The sequence below is a fragment of the Oryx dammah genome, unplaced genomic scaffold (assembly GCF_014754425.2).
Source record: "Oryx dammah isolate SB20612 unplaced genomic scaffold, SCBI_Odam_1.1 HiC_scaffold_29, whole genome shotgun sequence".
Lineage (NCBI taxonomy): Eukaryota > Metazoa > Chordata > Mammalia > Artiodactyla > Bovidae > Oryx > Oryx dammah.
In genome coordinates this window covers 109,365,598-109,390,409 of record NW_024070213.1, presented here as the reverse complement: position 1 = coordinate 109,390,409, position 24,812 = coordinate 109,365,598, and the positions used below count along the sequence as shown (strand labels likewise).

Below are 24,812 nucleotides of genomic sequence, written 5' to 3'. Positions count from 1 at the left end.
GCTATGTAATTCATGTAATATATAAAACATATTAAAATCAAATAGTTGTTCTGAAATGCATATGAAGAAAAATAAATCCAGAGGTAGCATATTATAAGCAAAATATAACAGGATAAAATATAAAATTCATTCAACATCATGTTTTCTTCCCAAATACCTTTCCAAGAAAACATGAAATACTATTGTTATAGAATTTGTAAATGGATTATCACTGCAACAATATTATCTAAACTAGGCAAACAAAAGAAGACCCAATGATTAAATTAGCTTGGCAACTTTTACTTTTCACTGCTTTGTTGAAATGCAGTCACATGAATTTACAAGAAGTGTTAAGGATGTCCTCTCTAGAGGAGAAGATAAAAAGTTCTTCATCCCGCTTCTTTCTCTTTTTGTTCTCCTGTCAAGAGAGAAACTTAGAAAAGCAACTAAAATAAATACTCTTACCCAGAACTCTGCTTAAATGCTACTTCCCTTGCAGTATTGCAATCCTGTAGGTCTTGTTGTCTTAGGCAGCAACTGCTTGCTTTTACAGGGGTCCCCAGAGACTTTGAAGATGGGATCGCTCACCCAGAATCAAGAGCATGAGCAGGAAGATGGCTGTATGTTCCATATCACTGCAGAATTAATTTAAGACTGCAGGCTGTAGTACAAAGATGGGAGCCAAAAAAAGAAAAGAAATTACATCACAAACCTCTCAAATCCCTTAGTGGCATTTAAATTAGGTGTTTTGGATTTTGAGAGTATTAAGGATTCTATTCTTCATATATTTTGAAATCAGTATGAGAGACATGATTGTGTATTGCACTCTCTTTGAAAACATGGCAGGTCTGGCCATTTAAATCTGTGATTTAGTCAACCATCTTACTTTCTCCCACTACCACTTCCTCTCCCCTCCCCACCCCCAAAAAACCTTGTGGAATTCACCTATGTATAAGCTTATATTTGTTTTCTCTGTGGTTTAATTCAAGTGGAGAGATTAAGCCAATGCAGGGGAAACAAATGAGAAAGATAAATGCTAAACCATGAGAGGAGGCCATAATTGTTAATAAAATATTGAGATAAACATGTTAACATACCTAACAAACTTCATTTTATTTCACATAGTAAAAGAACCAAGGCATTTGCCTTGGTTAGGTAGATACCCTGGTTTTTCTGATTTGTTAAAAAGTAAGCTATAAATCTCTAGAGTGTTAGCCTTTTCAAAGACAACTACATTTGGTTTTCCAGAGGTTTCCTTTTTCTAATTTCCTTACCTCTTTTTTTTTTTTGCTGTGCTTAGTCACTCCATCATGTCCAACTCTTTGTGACCCCATGGACTGTAGCCCGCCAGGCTCCATGGAGATTCTCCAGGCAAGAATACTGGAGTAGGTTGCCATGCCCTCCTCCAGGGGATCTTCCCAACCCAGGGATCCAACCCAGGTCTCCCACACTGCAGGCGGATTCTTTACCAGCTGAGCCACCAGGGAAGCCCTCCCTCATTTTTAAGATGAGATAAACTTCATCTCGGCTGTTTTATTAGCTTGGATAGTGGCATTTAGGTTTAACGTTATAAATGACTTTTGAAATGTTCATCCTGTTTGAATGCACTGCTTAGTGATGGGATCAAGAGTGGAAATTAGGACTTGGGGTTATGATGAGAGAGACTCTGTTCTGTGGGAAGTTGGTTCCCATACGCCTCCTTACCATATGCAAGTTGGTACTTGTGGCCACCAGTATATATCTATCCTACTTGCTAACCTTTCCTTATTCTTTCACTGTATCTAACTCATCGAATAAAAAATAATTTCAGATCCCAGATGCTTCTGTGTGTCTGTGTACCCCCACCTTCCACTCTTCTTCAATGTTGACCTTGATTTCCTGCCTGGCTGGTACCTTCAGTCCTTTTGTGCCTTTGCTCTCTCTTCTACATCTTCTAATTCAAAATGACCTCTCTCTCAAACTCTAGCTTAAGCTTTCTTCTGTTCTGTTTGACTTTTATGATTTTCTTTGCTTGTTTTATGAATTTAACTCTGTCATCTTTTTGCAGAATTAATATTGTATGTCGCTATCATCCTCTTTATCAAACAATGACAACCATACTTTGTATCCAGGTGAACCCAAAAATATTTTTGAAAGTTGAACTAAACTGCAGATATTCCTATGTCCGTGCTTCTTTGATTCCAGTACTGCAAATAAATGTATAAGCTATGGAAAATTCAAAAGTGACAAGAAATTGATCCAAGATTCTAATTTCAGCTTGTCTGAATTTAGAGCCTCTGCTACTAACATTACCCACATTGCCTGAAGATGCCTGTTAGATCTCACCATAGGAATTGTGCCTTAAGTGATTCTAAACAGTTAGATAATAGAAAGTATATGATGAGTGAGCTTTCTGGAATATTTTCCCACTGATCATGGCACCATTGACATTAAATAGAGCTTTGCTGTCGGTATACTGTGAACTTTATTACCGAGTAGCCGTGGACAGTGCTTTTATAGGTTCTTAAATTTACCATGACATGTATTTTAAAATCCTCTCTAATTCTCTTTCACAAAAACTGCTGTGGTTCACACCACATACAACAGTCTTTATGATCTATCTTTAAAGTGATAAACAGGATTCTACAATAGTTGCTCTCATATTTCTAAAATCCATTGATTCCTAAAATAAAACTTAAAAAGATGAGAAAATCCCTCTTCATAGGATCCATCCTTTCACTTCCAAACTCTAACAATAAAAGTAAAAGGTGAATGGTATCTTGCAAAGTGTCAGAGCTAATTCTGTGCTTTCTGTGGACATGTGTGTATGTATCAGTGTGAACACATCCAAAGACATACAGGTTTAGCTTTTTACTCAAGTAACTAGAGTATTGTAAAATGACAATAAAATCGAAAAAATGTACAGCTGGTAATTTAAAATGCCTTTTTGAAACACTGCAGATTAATAACCTAGCTAATTAAGGAGATCCTCCTTAAGATATGTGCCTGAAATGTTAGAGATCATAGAAATTATACCTACTGATTCTTACTGATGTTTTGACATTTAAAAGTTCATTTGGAGATGTAACATTTAATAATAACCTTAGTTTTGTAAACAAAGATGATTTCAGAAGAGGATTCTGATGAGTTCTTTGGAGGGGCATTATTGACCCTTTTTTGCTAAAATGCATTGTTCTTTGATTAATGTTAACAATTTTTAGATTGTTGAAAATTAGTAATTTAGGAAATGATCCTTAGTCAGCAGGTTCAACAGTTTACAGACTTTATTCAAAATAAATGTTAAGTGAAAGCAGTGTTTTAATCAAGGACCAGCAAGTAATTCATCTATTCATTGGCAACATTTATTTTTGTTCCTTCTTTTATTCCTTTTTGAGTTTCATTTTAAAGCCCAGACAAAATATAGAAAATTACTTCATGCTCAGTCCATCTCAAAATAGCACTCGCTCTAAGTTAAAGAACAGTCATAAGAATAAGAGAGAAAATAGTAATTTAATTTTTCTGATACTTTCAGCCTACAACATTTATTCGTTATTATTCTAGCAAATATCCAAACGTAATATATACAAAACAGTGGGAATACAACAATGCAGGGTACAGATTCCACGTAGCTTAGATTCTTGCAGAATTTCTTGATTCAGTGGCAAGTTCACATTCAAGTTCAAGGTTATTTTAAGTAACATTTCAAATCAGTACCTGTGTAAATTGGGAGTCGAGGAGACAAGGAGAGGTCAGCCCCATGTGACATACTTTGCTTATATTGATAGAATATTATAATGTATAAAATAAATACATCTATAATGATGTCTTCATACTTGATATAGTATTATTTTTCTAATGCCATGAAAAAGATTCATTTTATTTGAAAGTATTTATTATTTTCCTGGGGCTTCCCTGGTGGCTCAGAGGTTAAAGCGTCTGCCTCCAATGCGAGAGACCTGGGTTCGATCCCTGGGTCAGGAAGATCCCCTGGAGGAGGAAATGGTAACCCACTCCAGTATTCTTGCCTGGAGAATCCCATGGATGGAGAAGCCTGGTAGGCTACATACAGTCCATGGGGTCGCAAAGAGTCGGACATGACTGAGCGACTTCACTATTCACTATTCACTATTATTTTCCCAGCTGTTTCATCAGTATTCACTTGGGCCTTAACCAAAATTCTACGGCTAATTCCATACTAAGGAGACACAGACATTTGTCTCTCTCTATTACATAGGGCAGAGTAAGATAGGTATTCGGCTTTCATACAGTGATTAAGTTACTCGGTTGGTTGATCAAATCACCCAGAGAAAGTTGCCAAATCATGTCTACTTCCCGCAATAATTCCCATTTGGTCAAGCCCTAGGAGGCTGGATTTTGTCTCTTTCATTTTCATGAGTTAGAAACTAGTAAATCCTTGAAGAATGAATGAATAAATGAAAATAAAAATTATTCACTAAACAATAAATATAATTCATTGAGTAACATTTTCAAGTTTCTGTGGCCAGATCTGTGACTGCCTATTGTGGCAACAAATTCAGGGGTAGATTTTACATAATGCTTCCGTAGTTTTCTTCGTTGACTAAAAACAAGCTGAAATAAATGTCCTCAATTACAGATATTTACCCATCTGTATTTTTCTGCATCCTCTGTTTATTGAAGACACAATCTAATCTTCATTCATTATTTTATAACAGCAAGTAGTGTGGAGCCTGGAATTTAGAAGGTGCTCAATAAATCAAGAATGGCATAGAAGAACAGAGGAGGCATTTTAAGCTTTGATTCGGAAATTGAAAGTATCCTTAAATCTCTTGGTCTATGAAGTTGTGGTGGAATAAATGCAAGAAATCTAAATACTCTTTAGAAATAAACCACACATCACTGAAGGATAAAGATCTGCAGAGCACTGGAAGAGCTGTAGGGACAAGACACCATAAGCTCTCTGTGTCAGTTTGGCAAAGCACAGGGACTCTGGGGATTAACAGAAACGAAACAGAATACAGTGGCACATTAAACCGTAAAACAGACAAACTTCTTATTTCCCAGAGAACGTTATTTCCTACCCCAAACCATCTTTCCTTTTACATTAGAAGGTATATAGATATATTTATTCCAGAGTATATTCAAATGGCTGTTGTTTACCAACATGTCTTAAAACATAATTTTATTACTATTTATGTTTTTAAAGTCAGATTGTAAAGTACCCATTTGAATACAATTGGAGGATTAGATTTTCACCCTGTGTCCATTTATTTGCGTTTACCTACAAACACTGTGAAGCTGATTGTTTGTAAAGACTTGTTCTTTATCCTGAAAGCAATCTAGAAAATACAACTTTCAAATGCCCGAGGTATAGTATTATGTTCAGTCTGTTAAGTTATGGGCTGTTTATTTGTTTTTAATGATTTTGTGTGTTTTTCATTTTTGCTGCTCTGGGTCTTCGTTGCTACCCAGGCTTGTCCCTGTGGACCGCAGGGCCTGTTCTCTAGTTGCGGTGTGTGGACGTCTTGTGGGGATGTCTTCCCTTGTTGCCAAGCACAGGTTCTGGGGCATCAGTCGTTGCAGAATGTAGGCCCAGTAGTTGCGCCTCTGGTCTCTAGGGCACAGGCTCAGTAGTTGTGGCATATGGGCTTTGTTGCTCTGTGACGTGTAGGATCTTCCCAGATCACAGGTAGAACCTGTGTCTCCTGCACTGACAGGCAGATTGTTTACCGTTGAGCCACCAGGGAAGCCCTGGCTTGTTTCTATTTAATGAAAATGATTCAATGGAAGTAATGATACAACATTTTAATGAGAAGAATATAATTCCCCAAATCAAAAGCTATACCTGATAAATTATTAACACTAACTGAAATGATTGCAGATTATATACATATTTAAACTTGGAGGATGACATTAATCCTGTCATATCATTATAAACATCATAGACTGTTTGATCTTTTAAGGTCATAATTATAATACTTTGTAGCTACCCAGTTATAAATATGTTCTATTATAGTTATTACTGGAAAAAACTCTCAAGAATATAATGAATAATAAAATTAGTGTTTTCTTAATTACCAGGTTATAAATAAGTATATAACTTCTATTCATATTGTCTTACATGTAAAAGATATTTAAAAATATTTCTTTATATGATAGATATCATTGCTGTTCTTCCCAGGTGGCACTGGTTGTAAAGAACCGGCCTGCCAGTGCAGGAGACGTGGATGACAGTGGTTTGATCCCTGGATCAGGAAGGTCCCCTGGAGGAGGGCATGGCAACCCACTCCAGTATTGTTGCCTGGAGAATCCCTCAGAGAGAGGAGCCTGGCAGGCTACAGTCCATAGGGTCACCCAGAGTTGGACACAACTGAAGCAACTTAGCATGCACGCACCCACACACATACTATGTGTTTATTCATACAAAAGTTCCAGAGGGCTTTGCAAGTTAGGTAGGCTCCACGAGAAGGAATTCCAATGACTGAAACTAACTTCTGTACACTTCCTCAATCATCTCCAACTCAAGGGTTAAAGAAAGTGTATGTTACTAAAGAAAGTATACATTACCATATGTAAAATAGAGAGCCAATGAGAATTTGCTGTATGGCTCAGGAAACTCAAACAGGGGCTCTGTATCAACCTAGAGAGGTGGGATGGGGAGGGAGATGGGAGGGAAGTTCAAAAGGGAGGGGATATATGTACACCTATGGCTGAGTCATGTTGACATGAAACATTCATGTTTGACAGAAAACAGCAAAATTCTGTAAAGCAACTATCCTTCAATAAAAAATAAATCAATTTAAAAAAAGGAAAGTATAAGGGTAAAAAGGAGAAAGAACATGAGCATATATGTTTATAAACACAGTGGAAGGGTTCCTGGAGTTCTTATTTCACCACTCCACTAGAAGAGCCCAGACTCCAGAGTGGGCACAGATGGGGAGAGTTCTGTTTGTGGTCTCCTTAGTCTCCTTTCCACTTGTCCTTTAGAAAGTGAGACACACAATGACTCTAGCATTGGAGACATGTTTCTTTCATGTATTTTGGGATAAAGTGAAGAAATTGCAGCGTGTTTTAATAAGACCAAGGCAATGGCACCCCACTCCAGTACTCTTGCCTGGAAAATCCTATGGACAGAGGAGCCTGGAAGGCTGCAGTCCATGGGGTCGCTGAGGGTCGGACACGACTGAGCGACTTCACTTTCACTTTCATGCATTGGAGAAGGAAATGGCAACCCACTCCAGTGTTCTTGCCTAGAGAATCCCAGGGACAGGGGAGCCTAGTGGGCTGCCGTCTCTGGGGTCGCACAGAGTTGGACACGACTGAAGCGACTTAGCAGCAGCAGCAGCAGCAGCAGGGAGGAACTAGTGATAAAGAAAGGAAGATCAGTGGAAACACTTTGGCTTAGGAATGTCAAAATCTGCCTCTTTTACCTTACATGAGTTCTTACTGGACTCAACCCAGTGTTTTATGTATTAACATTTGAATTTTAATGTGTTAACATTAACCAACTTACTACATTTTATTTTTCAGAGATTTTGTCTAAAAGACAAGCAGAGATTGGGTGATTATAATATTTTAGCTTTCTGAAAATGAAATCTACCAATCTTATATAACCTATTGTTAATGTAACCTATGGTATTTGTACATGTTACAAAATTCATTGTATATGTAATCAGAAACTCTGTTTAAACAGATCACATGCCAATGAAAAACATAGATAAGTAGAATAAATAATATCAAATTTGATGAGAGAAGTGCTATAATGAGTATAAATATTTGAATTGGATATATACAGTATACACAGGAGGGTTATTTAAGAGCCTCAGGTGTTTGAGAAGTTTTTTGAGAAGGAACTGAAGCTATATAACAGCCTATATAACTGAAGCTATATAACAGCTATATAACAGTACATATAAAATTTTATATTTACATGTACATATGAAAATACAGTAAGGAATGCATGAACTTATGAAATTGAGAGAACACTTGAAAAAGTACAAGATAATGCCACATGATTATAGGTAGGGAAGCCATGGAAAAATAGTTTAAAATGGTAAGAATAGACTTAGAAGAGTCTTTGTACTCTGCAGAGTTCTTGGTAATGTGTTCTGGCTTTTTGGAGGATCCACTGCTCAGACCGACTTCCCTAGTGGCTCAGACGGTAAAGCATCTGCCTGCAATGCGGGAGACCCGGGTCCGATCCCTGGGTCAGGAAGATCCCCTGGAGAAGGAAATGGCAATCCACTCCAGCACTCTTGCCTGGAAAATCCCATGGACGGAGGAGCCTGATAGGCTACAGTCCATGGGGTCGCAAAGAGTCGGACACGACTGAGTGACTTCACTATTGGCTCGGACCAGAGGAAGAGATGACCATTAGGAGATAGCAGTACTAGTTTGCTGGGAAGTAGTGAGATCATTTAAGACAGTGGCAAAGGGGACGAAGAGATGCAAATAGAGGAAATATAGAGCAAATTGAGCTTGTTGACCAGTTGGATTTAGGTTGTGCAAGAGAGAGAAATCTAGGTTTTTGCCTTGGGCGAGCGCTTCCATGATAGTACTCAGGATGGCCATATATGATCATACACGGTTGCATACTATTCAAGGCTGCACAGCTGAATGACTGTGGAGCTGAACTCCAGATGACATTTTGCTTTCAAAGCCATGCTCCCGTGGAACTGTAAAACATACTTACAACATAGGCTATTGATAGCCCTAGAAGCAATCCAGATGAAATATAGAAAATGCAGTATATTTGGTTTAAACACTACTGAAAATATTCATTTGCTGATTCTAGCATTTTAACTCACATCAGCCTGAGAAGAGTCTTCCATATATCTGTTGTATGCCTGAAGCTAAGACCAGACAGTATTAAATCCACTGTGTGGAAAACAGAAATACACTTCTCGTAATCAATCCCATGACTCAGCACTACAGAGGATACACCCCAACCAATTATCTCACTTCCTCCAAGCTTATAGTATAAAACCTAGTGCTCCTCTCTTGAGAGGACCAAAGAATGACATTATAACCTGCATCCCAAACCAACTGGAAAGGAGATGCTTTTCTTTTCTCCAAATCTTTACATCATTCTGTCAGACCCTTCTGTTTACCCTCACCAAGCCTAAGAAATTGATTTCTGCTTGAGTGATATAAATGCTCTCTCTTTGAAGCAAGAGACTGACCCATTTCTCAAAATATTTTTTGTTACTGAGCATTGCATTTTTTTTCCTCCTGCTTATGTTCTGAGCCTTTTCAACCCCTGTAAATCCACTAGCTTTCAACTGTGTAAGGACTCAATGACCTCTCTCTTGCTTCTTTGTGTTCTGCCCTGTCTCTTTCTTTTTGGGTGTGCCCTGACTCCACTTTGCCTGTCTGAGGTGAGAGATGGTCTGTTTACCAACCACTGCCTCATCTTTGAAAGAGTCATCTTTTCTGAAACATCTGTTCGTGCTGGGTGGGACCCAAGATGAATCTGGTCAGATATTATAATCCAGGTTTAGCAATAGGCATCTATGGATGAAATCTTCCTCTGGAAGAAAGCAGAAATCAAGCAGAATTTTCTAAGCCGTGCTCAGAGACACAGAGACTGGGGTGTGGAAAGTGAGAGAGTAGTTTGGAAGCAGCTGGCAACATTTCAGAGGTAGATGGTTCAGGCACAGCATCAGCCATGAGTTGATGCTTGGGAAGTCTCAGGAGACTCAGACACCTGGCCAGGTTCCTGTCATCACTTCATTCTTGCTTTTAAGGTTTAGTCCTCTCCCTGTGAAGGCAATTCAAGTGTCATTCTTGCATTTTTTTCTCTCTTCTATATCCAGGCATGCAATACAAGGAAACAGCAGTTGACTGTTTGTGGTGGGAGATATAAATGGCCATTTTGAAAGTGTGCCAGCCAGGATCTGCTGCAAGTTTTCATTGTTACTGCTGCCATCTGTTGTTCTTCAGTGCTGGGATGTGAATTTCCTGGCAGACATCTCCCTAATTCTGAACTATCTTTGACTTCCTCCTGGAGATATTCACTCTCTGGAGTAGCTTGTGAGGGGATGTTCTTTACCAAGGCAGCTTTGAGAATGTTTTTATATGACCTATTTTATATTATTTCAGAGCAAAAATATTTCTTCATTGTTAATAATATTTCTCTCTTAAAATAAAAATACTTTATTGAGATCTTGTTACTTTAATGCATGCTATTTCAAGTAAGATAACAGAACAGATTTCCATCTTCAACCTTGTTTTGTGGATAGATCTGTAGATAAGTTGTCGGGTTTTATCTAAGTTCTTTTATTTCTGCGTAACGTTTCTCTTCACTCAGCCTTGAAATTATAGTAATTTAAGGACTTCTATTCTTCTGAAAGATAGAGCTAATGTCAAAAATATTTTGAGTGGGAAAGGAGGCTTTTGAGAGAGCAGACAATTTAGCTGAGGATTGCTGTCCTGTGCTTAGTTGCTCAGTCGTGTCCGACTCTTGGCGACCCCATGGACTGTAGCCCACCAGGCTCCTCTGTCCATGAGGATTCTCCAGGCAAGAATACTGGAGTGGGTTGCCATGCCCTCCTCCAGGGGATCTTCCCAACCCAGGGATCGAACCAGAGCAAAAGTTGTATCTTTATAATATTGTATTGACTTCTGTATTATCAGTATCTGCAATAATGATATCATTCAGTTAACTTGTCATACACTAACTGAATAAAGCTATAAAAGTGAAAGTCACTCGGTCGTGTCCGACTATTTGCCACCCCATGGACTATTCAGTCTATGGAATTCTCTAGGCCAGCATACTGGAGTGGGTAGCCTTTCCCTTCTCCAGGGGATCTTCCCAACCCAGGGACTGAACCCAGGTCTCCCACATTGCAGGCGGATTCTTAACCAGCTGAGCTACAAGGGAGGCCCTTGTGGCTATAAATGACAATAATTTTTAGAAGAATAGCTAATTAGTGTAATTTTGAGAAAGGTTTTATAAAGGCTTCGATTCTTATATATATATATGTATCTATCTATCTATCTAGATATATATATAAATATTTTGAAGTTGTAGTTTTCACTGTGTAAAAAAAACTACAACTCTGTACCTCACTATACAAGAATAGCATGTACTGCTGCAAAAATCAACAGGTAAGTCAGTGGAACATATCTGATAATCTTTTTTTAAAATACCATGCATTAAGACTTGGTAAGTGATCTATAATGATAAATAGAAAGGAATAGTTATCAATAAATGATGTCTATGAAATTCACTCACTGTTTTTTAAAAAAAAGTAGTTTCTCACTTTACCATAACAATAATACATAAAAAGAAAGAGGCAGAGAAACCAAATTATACATGCAAAATTTCCTGGGAGAAATCGGAGAAAAGATCAGAGATGGATTTTTTTTCAACTCTATGCATTAAAATGTAGTAAATAAAAGTAAAAACCATGAAATAGATTGAGAAAATATTTGAAACATTTTTAATATATAAAAACATTATTAGATTCTTTATTGTTATTTAAACTGTGTTGGAAAAATATACAAAAACATAGACAATTTATGGATATAAAATTAGCTAATAAACCTATAGAGAACATAATCCCACTTACAACTGGATCAATTTAATTAAGACTACATTAAGCAACTATTTCACATCTCAAAACTTTTGAATCACTGAAGGAAACCACGTGCCTGAAAGTATCCATTTTTTGTAAGATTGGCATTCATGGCTTGCAGGAGCATCAAATGATGTCTTTCTCACTTATTATGCTGCATCTGCAGTGCTTGAGATGTTTGTATTTTGTGAATCACTAATTCTTTTCTAAGACTTTATCCTAAGAAAATAACTGTAAATATAACCTAAATACTTACATACAAATATTCATTGAAGTGTTATTTACAATAGTAAAAAAAATTATAAAGTATTTCATATATCCTAAAGTGGAAATGGTAAAATATATAATAGTTGATGTAATTATATCCAAGAAAAGATATTTAAAGATATTTAAAGATATTAAAAATCATCATAAAGTAATACAAATGAAGAAGTTACAATCAGACATGCCATCAGGTTTAATCAGCAGTGTCTCAGTGAGGTCAGTTTACATATGTATATATTATACATCCAGTAAATGACTTGACAGAAATCACAGAATGTTGGTGGGTACTTCTAGTGGGATTACGGATGAATTAAAAGCTTTGTCTCTTTTATACATTTCTGGATTTCCGAGTTTGCAACAATGAGTACATACTGGTTTTTTAATTCATGTACAATATAAAAAGATACCAAGTGGATCTTAACCCCAAGTTAGCTTTCATCTGAGTTATATGTTATATTCTCAGCTTATCACTAATAGGAAAACTTTAAAGAAGCTTCTACACTTTTCAGCTATGTAACAGAATCATTAAAGAAGGCTTTGAAATAAACTAGCAAAACCATAATAAGCACTGTTCCAGTGATGTGTTTCAGCAAAATAAGTTTAATAAGATTACTTTATCTCTTATGGTATCAGCCTGTATAATAATAAAAACAAAAATAGATGTTTCTTATCTGCCTCAGATACCATTAATTCTTAAAATCTGCCTGATTACATAGATTGATTTCAAGCTAATATCATTCATCATAATTAATCAAATCTACCTAGGGCTTTCTTTTATAAAGAACAAGAGCTTTTTTGTTTATCTACCCTATCTGATGCCATAATAGAATAACTGTAAATATTCATTATTTGTTTTCTAGAGAAAAGAATGAGGAATGAAAAGGCCAGTAAATACAGTTTATTGATGCTCTCCTTATCCAAAACCCCCACAGAATAATGGTAGTCTCTATAAATATTTCATGGATAAATATATAGCATGTTGTACACACTCAAAATAGTGAAAATGGAGAAATTTTAACTTCATGTTTATGTGAATTGCCAGTTTTGCCAAGAGTTATGCACTTAAACTATGATGTTAAACTCATATAAGTTTCCTTGATATACGAAAATAATGGTACTAAGTGCAAATGAAATTTAAGAAGAAATTATGCTTTATGTTCTGTTGATGGATTCTTCACTTTTCTAAAAATCCATTCATGCCTCTATTGCCAGTAGATACTGTACAAGAGATCTAGTCTTTTTTTTTTCTCTCTCTCTCTCACCATGTTCCAACTAAAGGAAAACTTCTGTTTTCAATATAACTCACTCACTAAATATTTCCGACACCAGATGTTTGGTGTTTTCTTTTTTTCCACAGCAACCAATTCTTTGACACCAGCTCTGTATCCTGTGTTCAGTTCAGCTCAGGTCTGGCCCTATCTACCTTGAATTTGCATCTGATGCCACAAAGCTAAAGGCTCAGTCCCATAAGACTGCCCCCACTTCAAATGCCAATTGCAAGCCCAGGCCTCCTATTTCTGACTGACTAGCTATAAATTGGAGGTTCCTATGACCCTCTTCAGGTTCTATAATTTGCTAGAATGGCTCACAGAACTCAGGGAAACCTTTGCTTATATTTGCTGGTTTATTATAAAGGATATGACAAAGGATATAGATGAATAACCAACTGAAGAGTTTCATACAGCAAGGTAGAGAGGAGGGACATGAAACATCCAAGCTCTCTCTTGGCAACCTACTGTCTAAGCACCTCTGTATGTTTACCTGGAAGCCCTCTGAACCTCATAATTTATGGATTTTTATGGAGGCTTTGTTATGTAGGCATGATACGTTAACTCAGTCTTCAGCCCCTCTCCCTCCCAAAGAATGGAGGTGTGAGATAAATCAATAAGCGATCTAGTCTCACACAGTCACAAACTAAGGCCTTAATCTGTGATACATTCACTCATTCTAATATGTAAGTGCAAGTAATTTGGAATTGTGGTTTAAAAGAAAAAGACCAATAAGCCAACCAAGCGTTGTCTGATTAGAACAAAAGATGCTCCTATCACCCAGAAGATTCCGAGGAAGTGAGGAGCTCTGCCTTAGAAACTGGAGTCCAAGACCAAATATTAGAACAAAAGGTGGTCCTGGCATACCTATCACCTAAAAAAATTACAAAACTCTTAGGAGCTCTGTATAAGGAACTGGGGATAGAAACCAAATATATATTGCTTATTATGTCACACCAGCCAACAGCAAATCCTGTCATTTCTACCTCCAAATATATCTTGAAACTGCCTTCCTTTTGTAAAATTTTACTTATTTACTTACTCTGAGTCTTAGTTTGCAGCATATGGGTTCTAGTTCCCTGACCAGGTATCAAACCCAGGTTCCCTGCATTGGAAGCACAAAGCCTTAGCCACTGGAGCACCATGGAACCCCCAAACTGCCTTCTTTTAATTTACATCTAACCCCCCCCCCATCAAAAACTGACAGATATTATAATAGCCTCTTTGCTGAGCTTCCCAATACTATTCCTCCTTACCTCTCATATACTCATAACACTAAAGTATTATTTTTAAACCTTAGATCTGCTCATGTGACTTCATGGCTTGGAACTATTTGATGAATTTCTTTCATACTTCCAAGGAACTCTAATGTCTTAACATTGTCTAGAAGATCATTCAAGAGCTGGCCCTGCCTACTTCCCAGTCTCAGAACTGACACTTGCCCCTTGCTTGGGGCTGCACTGTCCTGCTGCCCCTTGACCTTTGCTGCTTCTGGGTCTTTACACTCGCTGTCTCCTCTCCCTGTTGTTGTCTTCTCCACCCCTTTCACAGACGGCTTTCCTTTACCCTTCACTCATCTACTTAATGACTGTCTACAGCTGCCTCCTCAAGGAGGCTGTTCTTTATTCACCTGATATAATAGGTCCTTCTGATTGGTTTGTCTCTCGTATAATCACATTGGTTTTTTTAACCACAGTTCTTAATGATGTGCGTATTTCAGTGTTAGAATGAGTAAATGAATCATAGATTAAGGTTGTAGTATATGACTGTAAGACTAGATGATTTATTGTGTCACTTGAAAAAGATGCACAACCTAAGCATTGAAATTATTGTCATGGTCCAGGCGCGGGTTGGAAAAGAATTTCCAGACATGAGACAGAATGAGAGGGAAATGAAGCTTCTTAGAGTGGGAGAAGCTGTTAGAATAGCGGGCCAGCTCAAGGGAGAACCGACGTTAATCAGGGGTCCTTGGTCCACTTTTATACCCCGGGTACACAGAGTGGATTGGGGTCTTGCGGGTCATTTGCTGATGAGGCACAGTACTGAGTGTGGGAAGAGTAAGGCAAATACCTTCTCCCTGTGGGGTAGGAGGAGGGGAGGCAGGCTATACTGCTCAGGAGGACCTGAAATCCATTAATAGTTACAGCATGGGGGAGGGAAGGATGATAGGGGTCTGGTTTTTCTGTTCCTGCATTCCAAGACCCACCTTGGTTTTATCTGCTCTTTCATCCTTGGGTCACTACAATTATGTTTTATTTCATGGAAAAAACTAAGGACTTCAGTCTGGGATATAGACTCTCAGGTAGCTTTGAGAGACTATTCCAAAGAAGTAAGGGAGGAGCCAAGATATACATGAGTTTCTGCAACAAACACAGGTAGTCAGAGCATCAAAATATTACCATTACTAAAGGAAAACCAGACATCTCAGGTGACTCAATGTAATGCTTTTCTGTGTACAAGAAAACGCAAAACGCTGGGCTCTTTGAAGCCATTCTCCGATGTGTACCTCAGCTACTTGGGATCCATATCCTGCTCTTCCCTCTGGAGTCTCCTCAGGGTGCACTGCCTGGGAGTCACTGAGGTGGCTGATGGCTTGATGGAAGGCATGCTGTTTCTCTCCGGAATTCCCTAAGGGCTCACTGTAGAGGCTGGATGATTGCAACATTCTTTGTTTACTGCTATGGGCGGGCAACATTTTTTTCACTCACAATTGATTTATCCCACAAACACTGAGAACCTATCCTGGGCCAGATGCCAGCCTGAACACTGAAACTGCGAGAAAAGCCACTCTCTGCCCTCAACCACAGTCCTGTGGCTGTACCTCCATTGCAAGCAGATAAATTACAGGGCAGTAGAAGCGCACTAGTAGAAAATACAGACAGGGAAGAGTTAATGTGTCTTTGGAAATCCTAGAAGGGTTCATTGAGGAAACGACATTTCAACTGGATTATAAACCAGTTGCTTATACTCCACTGCGGAGTTAATGAGCAGTGGAAGGACAGAGTATCTTTGAAAGTAGGACATTTTTTTAAAAACTCGATGAAAACCATGTTCATTTTATAGGTTGAAAGGACTACTTTAAACATAAAATTGTGTTTAGTATATTGATGTTATTATATACATAGGTTTCTCATAAAATCTTTTTTAATGCCTCATTCTTTTTTTCTTGATGATAAAATATTTTTTGAGGGAAATGCTGAATGAATCATTGTTGAGATACATGCCATTGCTTTCTTTCAATGACCCTGAAGTAATGTAGAATTTACACTTCAGTGGTTGCAGTGCTCAAATGTGGCAGGTAGTGTATTGTGCTTGCTGATTAAAAAAAAAAAAAAAAGTATGGAATAGGTCCAAGTGTTTTTATGCACATTTAGTTTTGAGGAAAAGATCATTGACTTAACATATTAGTACCAAAATGCAAAGCCTCAAGAATTGATTCTCAGTATTTTTAAGATTATTATTGCAAAGATCATTATATCTAAATATTGTTGAGATTACTTTTATCTTTTTATGTGTATTATGGAAATTGGCATAAACAGTGGAAATGGAAAACAAAGCTATCCCAGAATGTGATAGACTTTTAAGTGGTACCTTTATTTTCTTAGGCAAATGTTATTTACTTTTGCCTTAGAAACAGAAAGCATATCCAGAAGTTTTCACCCAATGGTCTTACAGATAACCACAGAGACTCCTCTTTTATTTTCATGAAAAAATTACTTAAGAAATATATAGTAAAATCCTTAGAATGTGTACTTTATCATATATTATTATTTTTCATATATCAGATATTTGTACTTTATCATAGTTATATTTAGGTTGGAAGAAACCAGCCTATTTTTCTCAGTATGACTATCTTATGAGATTTTTAACATTACCTCTGACATACCCATGGAATGTGTCCTTTCTCTTCTAGGCTCTACGTTTTTTCTGTTTTTGCCACCTCACTTATAACTAATGTATCCCCATTTTATCATAGACACTCATGGAGTAAATGGGAATCTCCACACTCGTCTGTGTCTGCAGAGCCTAAATGCAACTAGTATATTGGACTGTATGTGTGAGATGTCCCCAGACTCAAGCACTGAGTTATCTATGTTATTATGTTATTATGTTATCTATGTTATTTACCAGTGGCCAATGGACAGGGAGGCCTGGCGTGCTGCGATTCATGGGGTCGCAAAGAGTCGGACACGACTGAGCGACTGAACTGAACTGAACTGAACTTTGTTTAAATCATGTATAAAAATGATGGATTTGCTTATCATCCAGGTGTGTGTTGAAAAATTACTGACCAACATCACTAGCATTTTCCCCTGAAATTAGTTTTATATCTGTAAAATTACTTTAACATTTATTTAGTTAATATTTCAGAATTCTTCAACATAAAAAGCAAAAAATAAAAAAAGATTATGAATATATACCACAATATTTGCTTCATAGTGTAAATCCAGGGGTGAACATGAGTGTCAGAGCCACACGTACATAGCCAAATAAATAAAATAGATCCCCAGCTTCACTGAGTTATTCAGTTCAGTTCAGTTCAGTCACTTGGTCGGGTCCAACTCTTCGAAACCCCATGGACTGCAGCATACCAGGCCCCCCTGTTATCACCAACTCCCGGAGTTTCTCAAATTCATGTCCATTGAGTCAGTGATGCCATCCAACCATCTCATCCTCCATCATCCCCTTCTCCTCCTGCCTTCAATCTTCCCCAGCATCAGGGTCTTTTCCAATGAGTCAGTTCATCACATCAGGTGGGCAAAGTATTGGAGTTTCAGCTTTAGCATTAGTTCTTCCAATGAATATTCAGGACTGATTTCCTTTAGGATGGACTGGTTGGATCTCCTTGCTGTACAAGGGACTCTCAAGAGTCTTCTCCAATACCACAGTTCACAAGTATCAATTCTTCAGCACTCAGCTTTCTTTGTAGTCCAACTCTCACATCCATACCTGACTACTGGAAAAACCATAGCCTTGACTAGATGGACCTTTGCTGGCAAAGTAATGTCTCTGCTTTTGAATATGCTGCCTATGTTGATCATAGCTTTTCTCCCAAGGGGCAAGCGTCTTTTAATTTCATGGCCACAATCACCATCTGCACTGATTTTGGAGCCCCCAAAAATAAAGTCAGCCACTGTTTCCTCTGTTTCCCCATCTATTTCCCATGAAGTGATGGGACCAGATGCCATGATCTTCGTTTTCTGAATGTTGAGCTTTAAGCCTACTTTTTCACTCTCCTCTTTCACTTTCATCAACTGGCTCTTTAGTTCTTCTTCACTTTCTGCCATAAGGGTGGTGTCATCTGCATATCTGAGGTTTTTGATATTTCTCCCAGCAATCTTGATTCCAGCTTGTCCTTCACCCAGCCCAGCATTTCTCATGATGTACTCTGCATATAAGTTAAATAAGCAGGGTGACAATATACAGCCTTGATGTACTCCTTTCCCTTTTGGAACCAGTCTGTTGTTCCATGTCCATTTCTAGCTGTTGCTTCTTGACCTGCATTCAGATTTCTCAAGAGGCAGGTCAGGTAGTCTGGTATTCCCATCTCTTTAAGAATGTTCCACAGTTTGTTGTGATCCACACAGTCAAAGGCTTTGGCATAGTCAATAATTAATCTTTAAAAGTATAAATATTAAAGACATGCCAAAAAAGTCGCTTTCTTCTTAGAATGATTAGTAATCTAGTGTATATTCAAATTGTGATTTACCAAGAGGTTAATTAGCTACTTTTTAAAAACTTTACATACAATAATATTTTTATATAGTTCAGAATTTTGACATGTGCATCAAGTCATGTAACAGAGACCACAGATCTTCCCATACTCCTATCCACCGGCATCACTGATTTGTCCTACATATCTGTAGTTTTGCCTTTTCTAGAATGTCACATAAATGGAGTGTGTGTGAATGTTCTTGACAGCTTTATTCATAGTGTTTTAAAACTGGAGATAACTCAATGTGTAAATGCAAACTATGTGTATAAGATACTCAGATTTGTAAATTTTTTTTTAACTGTCCTACTTTTTGAGAAAAGCTTAGCAGAACAATAGATCTGTAAGTTGGAGAAGATAAAGTCTTGCTCTTTTATAAAAAATTTATAGTCAGGAATTCTTAGAATATCTTAATGAAATTAAAAATGAAATGATGAAAATATATTGAGTTTGAGACATATTACTTGGAGTTAATTATTTGAGTAAATTAACATTTTTGTCAGTTAAAAAAGGCTATTTTCTATGGCGTTTTTCACTTAAGTAAATATGCCATAATAAACAAGATTAATTGCATCCTACCTAGGGACAGTTCTGGTTCTAATAAACCAAAGATGAAAGTCAAAACACGGGACGTTAGGATGAGGAAAATCATGTTGTCAACAATCAAAAGGTGTTCCTTTAAGATTACTTAGCAAAGAAATATGTTGAACATATTTTTTTTCTCAAATTCTACATTTATTATTGCATTTAGTGTAACTTAACATTATTGGATAGAAGCAGTATTCTCAAAAGTAAAACTGTTTCATTTATTTAACAAACATCAACTAATCATCTGTTCAATGGTTGACACCATGTTAAATGCTAGAATTATGAAGATAAATGTCACACAGTCTCTGACGTCAGGTAATCCAGATTATGACCAAGAAGATGGGAAAACACCAAAATAGTGGCATAACAAACCGTACATGCTCTGATACAGTGATTAACATTTATTTCTTCAGATCATGCTGTAGTATCCCTGTCTGGAAGAAATGCTTGAACTCTTCTAATGAGTGGTAGGGTTGCTGTTCTGCCATATATTTACCATTCATCTCTATTACAACGCTTACCATTTTGTATTATAATGGTCTGTTTATGTTTGCCCTCCACAATACACAGTGAGTTCTTCAAAGGATAGGAGCTATAATTTATTAATCACTTAATGAATAAGAGCAGATTCTTACTAAAAGCTCTTATGGAAGGAGTATACAGACTGGTAATGCAGAACTCAAGGAGGGCCATGCCACCTGTAATTGAGACAGACTTTAGAGGATAAGAAACAACTTGCTTAACAGAGAATCCAGGTGAGAGAGGAGAGATACTAGCAGTAATGTTTTGAAGAAGGATAAACAGATAGGCAGTAACTGAAAGGGAGAAAAATTTTTAAAGAGAAATGATGGGATCTAGGTAGACTGAATTTGAGATTTGAATAGGACATCCTTGAGAAACTGTTCAGAGGAAGGCTGGAAAGGCTTCTCAATTAATCAAGAAAGAAGTCTGAATTAGAGATGTAAACTTGAGTATCGTCATCATGGAGGTGATATTGAACTTGTGAGAGACTAAGAAATTTCCAAGAAAGAATCTCTAAGTTGATTTAAGATTAAGTCCTGAGTTTTGAGGAATTCGAAGGAATCACAAAGAAGAGAAAAGTAAAGGGTTCTGTGGACTGGGGAACTTTGCAAAGAGCCTCTAAAGGCTCATCATTGGTGTATTTTAAGATACAAGGGGTGAGAAGATGGGAAGCAAGAGAGAGAAGTGCTGACCAAGTTTTAGGGCAAAATTCCTGGGTTCACATCCCAGCTCCGTCATTCAAACTTCCCAAACCCCTTTATCTATATAATGTTTGTCTCTTGGCTTCATTTGGGGATTAGATAATATATATTAAGTATTTTGGAGAAGGAAATGGCAACCCACTGCAGCATTCTTGCCGGGAGAATCCCAGGGACAGAGGAGCCTGGTGGGCTGCCGTCTGTGGGGTCGCACAGGGTCGGACATGACTGAAGTGACTTAGCAGCAGCAGCATTTAGAAGAGTAGGAAACATAGTAAGCACTCAATCTATGGATTTATTGGCCTTTGTGAAAGTGGTTTCACTAAAGTACTAGGAGGAAGATCTTGGGATTCAGAGAAAGAAGAGTGAACCAAAGCTATATCATTGGAATTTGAAGAAAATCACTTTTGGATTAGGTAGAATTTCTAAGTGAGAAATCTAACCTCAGCTGAGAAATCACATGAGGTTAGGTAACTTGAATCTATATGCAGTCTTATTACATATTATAAAATATATAATAATATTTTTATATTAGTCATTCTCATTAATTGACTTTGTTGTCATTTTCCAAAATAGTAATAGGGAAAACATGTTTAATTAACAAAGTCAAGACAGGTATGGAAGACCACTGTGGTGGCAAAAGCTAGAATACAGTACTTCTCACTTTAGCAGTCCTTCTGTTCCAGCATCTTTGGATCCTGCATCATTCAGTAAAGAGATCAGTGGCGTAAAAAACACGAGAAGGCCATTAAAAGTAGACAACAGGAAGTAGCTATCAAATAGTCTTAAAAATTAGGAACCAGTAGATTTTAGAACGCTGGAAATATGGAAGATTGTGATCAAAAAATGAGACTGCAGCATTTGAGATCTTGGCGGTAAAGCAGTTTGAGGAGATGGAAAAGTGTAAAGCATTATAAAATGGTTCATATAAATGATTCATTTTCTTCCCATGCTACCCTGTGAGATAGGGAGATCAGAATAGCAAGACTAGCTATGTGCCTCTAATAAAGGCTCATGTGAAAAACCTTAATTTGAGGAATCCATTGTTCTTTCCATTAGGAATCCATTGTTCTTTCCATTACACCAAGATAAATTCAGATTGTTCATGTCTATGATATTTCTTAATTTGATATATTTTTAAATTTTTCTGTTGTGAGATTGAAAATTTATATCTTATTTTGAATCCTCTCATTTATATTATTTTAACCACAAAGCCACCGTGATCATTTGAAATTTTAAGTGGCTTTATTTATTTTTTTATTTTATTTTATTTTTACTTTATTTTACTTTACAATACTGTATTGGTTTTGCCATACATTGACATGAATCTACCACGGGTGTATACGAGCTCCCAATCCTGAATCCCCCTCCCACCTCCCACCCCATATCATCTCTCTGGATCATCCCCATGCACCAGCCCCAAGCATCCTGTATCGTGTATCGAACTGGCACTTCGTTTCTTACATGATAGTATACATGTTTCAAAGCCATTCTCCCAAATCATCCCACCCTCTCCTTCTCCCTCTCCCTCAGAGTCCAAAAGTCCGTTCTATACATTTGTGTCTCTTTTGCTGTCTTGCATAAAGGGTCATCATTACCATCTTTCTAAATTCCGTATATATGTGTCAGTATACTGTATTGGTGTTTTTCTTTCTGGCTTTAAAACACAAGTGATTTTTTAAAATTCCGTAAGAGTTGTTGCATTTAACTTTGAGTTTCAAATGTTAGGATTTATATTGGTGAAAGCTATAGTTAGAAATATTGATTCTATCTTCCTTGCCAGAGAAATCGTTACCTTAAAAAAGATTCATTTTTAAAACAGCTAAAATTTCCTTTTTGTTTAATTTTCTTTGAGTACTTAATATATTCTGATAAGTATTTCTTAAAACTCCATTTCATATGAGTACAAAAGATTACCTCTGTAATTTTCTTTCTTTTAACCTGAATAAAACAGGAGAATTTATTCAACATTTATGTCAGTCATTGCCATACAGTAGAAATTGCCAAATAGAAGAATTTCAAAGAAAACTATCACACAGTTCCGTGCTCAGAAAACTCATGGTCTAATGATCCACTTACACACATTTCTGTAGATTTGTGAAACAGTGTGCTGCACCCAGTCCTATTAGTCTGTTCATGAGTATGATGACAATGCAGAGAAGACGCTACCTAGCTTATCCTGAAGACAGTTGCTCAAATTGCTTTGTAAGGCAAGTATGAGGTAGTCAAGTAGGCCAAAGGGTAGCTTGGTCAAAGGCAGACGTTGCAAACAATGTGGTGGTGATGGGAACTGAATGCAGCTCTTGGTCAGAGTGCACACAGTCAGGCAGGGGGTGGAGAGTTTAAGTTGAAGAAGTAGTCTGCTGCTGCTGCTGCTGCTGCTAAGTCGCTTCAGTCGTGTCCAACTCTGTGAGACCCCATAGACGGCAGCCCACCAGGCTCCCCCGACCCTGGGATTCTCCAGGCAAGAACAGTGGAGTGGGTTGCCATTTCCTTCTCCAGTGCATGAAAGTGAAAAGTGAAAGTGAAAGTCACTCAGTCGTTCCAATTTGTAGTGACCCCATGGACTGTAGCCTACCAGGCTCCTCCGTCCGTGGGATTTTCCAGGCAAGAGTGCTGGAGTGGGGGGCCATCGCCTTCTCCAAAGAAGTAGTCTAGGGCCACATGATTTGGAAAGCCATATGTTTTTTGAAGGAATCTGATAAGTAGTTGCTTAATTAGATAGCAATTAGTAATTGCTTAATCTAATTAAATAACTACTTAAATAGACAAGTAGTTGCTCAAGTATGTATATTTAAAATTTTATAATTATATGCACACATTCCTATGAGAATATACGTATTATTGTATGCTAAGTTGTGTTGTCCAGCTCTTTGTGACCCTATGGCCCATAGCCCACTAGCCTCTTCTGTCCATGGGATTCTCCAGGCAAAGATACTGGAGTGGGCTGTCATGCCCTCCTTCAGGGGATCTTCCTGACCCAGGGATCAAACCCATGTCTCTTATGTCTCCTGCATTGGCAGGTAGGTTCTTTACCACTGGCACCACCTGAGAAACCCAGTATATGTATTGCATAGCATATATAAACATTAAAAAAAATTAGAGGATATATGAAAGAAGAAATATTATTTTTAAAATTATGAATTATTGATAGAGGTTCTTAGTTTCAAACTACAGACTCTATCTAATTTAAGGAACCAAGTGATATAAAAAGGCTGTTGGAATAGTTGAGGTGATTGGATAATGAGGCTCTTTGCAGGCTTTGATCCTGCATCACATCTTCCTCTACCAGGAACCTCTGAACCCTGGAACTAGAGACCAGATATCTGCCAGTGTTTATAAGAGAAAAATCGAATGACTACTACTATGTTTGCCAGAAGATTATTTTTCTCATTTGTAACTGCAGGTGCATGTGAGGCCCTGTGTTATGTGTCATATCTGTCTATAAGGAAATCTGGAAATGTGAGTTTCTTACATTCTGTCTTGAGAAACTAAGACTCCTAATGTGGGAAATTATCAAAATAAGATGTGGGGAAGATAATCAAAAGATTAGAGCAGCTTCAAATGTCAGGTATTTCCTACAGTGGAACAAAATACCCTTTTGCTGTGATTAAAAATATAATTATTATTGGTAATCATATGATTTATAAATGTGTTTGGTCATCATGTTTTATGCTGTCAGTAGCTCATCTAGGGACATCTCATCAATAACAATATTTTCTATAAATTCAAATTTCAAATTTTCTTCTTGATAATTACATTTCTAGTCAGTTTTCTCTATGATCTCAAGCCATCCCTATTATTTATAATGTATGGTGTGACTCAGAAAGTACACGTAGCAGAGTAGGAAAGTTACCAGTTTACCCTTTCTTTGCCGTTAGCTTGTCCTTTCGTTATGCATAGTCTCTTCTTTGTGTGGATTACTGGCAGATGGTTTTTTAAAGCCACTTGTCTATTTTATGAGACTTCATTCTTGTTTGTATGTGATAGATATATGTATCCAGTTTACACAAATCAATTAATAGAGTTCAGGTGAGCAGCAGTATTTCACAGGAGACTGAAAACCAGCCAGGAAGTGAGAGCCGTGGTTCACCTCTTTACTCTCTGGAGTTCCCATTCTCATCAGGTGACCCTGGTCAGCCTGCATGACTTCTGCATCGTCTGACATGTTGATTGAGTGAGGGTTCCCGTGGTAGTCTGCATATGAATATTGATATAGCCTATTTTATTTATTCTTCTTTCA

The 24,812-nt window shown here is 37.4% G+C and overlaps 1 protein-coding gene across 7 annotated transcripts in view; it reads left to right on the top strand.

Moving 5' to 3' along the window:
* The window catches only part of NAV3 (neuron navigator 3), a 608,990-nt gene that overhangs the window by 482,904 nt on the left and 101,274 nt on the right, over positions 1 to 24,812 (top strand). The gene's annotated exons all lie outside the window — the stretch shown is intronic.